This window comes from Schistocerca gregaria, chromosome 2 (assembly GCF_023897955.1).
Source record: "Schistocerca gregaria isolate iqSchGreg1 chromosome 2, iqSchGreg1.2, whole genome shotgun sequence".
Lineage (NCBI taxonomy): Eukaryota > Metazoa > Arthropoda > Insecta > Orthoptera > Acrididae > Schistocerca > Schistocerca gregaria.
Window position 1 is genome coordinate 444891291 of NC_064921.1, and position 1258 is coordinate 444892548.

At 41.9% G+C, this 1258-nt stretch overlaps 1 non-coding gene across 1 annotated transcript; it reads right to left on the reverse strand.

The window, feature by feature from the left end:
• Positions 1–714: 714 nt before the first annotated feature.
• On the reverse strand, positions 715–796 carry Trnas-aga (transfer RNA serine (anticodon AGA)). Its single transcript has one exon. It is a non-coding gene; the product is annotated as a tRNA-Ser (tRNA).
• Positions 797–1258: the final 462 nt, after the last annotated feature.

Genomic DNA, 1258 nt, shown 5'->3' on the forward strand with positions numbered 1-1258 from the left:
CAGACACATCACACAATCAGCCAAACCATATAAACAGGTTCAACAAAGTAATAAAACACACACACACACACACACACACACACACACACACCAAAAAAATGTCACACCAACTCACGTACACCCCTTTTCCAAATTCCCACAAAGACAATATGCAATATACGAGATTTTTAAAAAATCGCATATGTTCACTCATATGCATTGCAACATAAAAAAGTCTGTAGACTTAGAAACAAAGATCTGTACAACAAACGCGACAATAGCCATGTTGCCACTATTACAAAAACAAGGCAAAATATGAATATGTTCCGCACTATCGAAACAAACGACGTTCACGTAACCAAGAGATGAATTTGGATATAGAAAACATGCAAAAGAGAGAATGTTGTGGCTAACGCAGTGCAGCATTTAAAAATCGGACGCATATGTGTACGAGAATACATGGAAATAAGGTAGGAGCAAGAACCCGTCAGTACGAAAAAGTAGCTTCAAAGATGAAAACCGTTCGTGACCGCGTTAAACCGATTTTAAACAAAACAATAATTGTTACAGTGACACTTTAGATAATGCTAAACGCGTTTAGTCCAAATGAGACGTCATATAGTCGTAATAGACGGCGTAACTGCTGTGTTTCTGATACTGAAGGAGACAGGCCTAAAATTACAAAATGTGTATTCTAATAATTACTATGAACTGCATGAGGGAGAACAAAATATTCGCAGTCGGTAGGACTCGAACCTACGCTCCCAGAGGGAATCTGATTTCTAGTCAGACGCCTTAACCACTCGGCCACGACTGCCGTTGGCAAACGGGAGCTCATGTAGAGGTATATTACCTTGATGCGTCTCTCTGCCGCCGCCTCCCACCTCCCTCCCACCCTCATCCTCTCTTTCTCTCTCTCTCTCTCTCTCTCTCTCTCTCTCTGTCTCTCTCATTTGATCATATTGATGATAAAATGATTTGGTGATCAAAGACAGTCTTCTAGTATGGAAGGAATTGAATTGAAGTCGCTACCCGGCCATCCTCATTCAACTTTTTAACGGCTTCCGTTCACCACTTGAGGCGATTACCAGGATAATTCCACATGGCCATCCCCCTGTAAAGCCAAGAAGGGACGTTAGTTTAACATCCTCCCTGACTCCCAGTTTAGCACACCATGTGGTACAGGGGATTCTTGAACGGGTGCAAATTTGATAAAATGCGGCAGCGTAAGTCATTTGCCTGCCTTTTAGTGTACTCAGAATGTTTCACCATGTTGTTG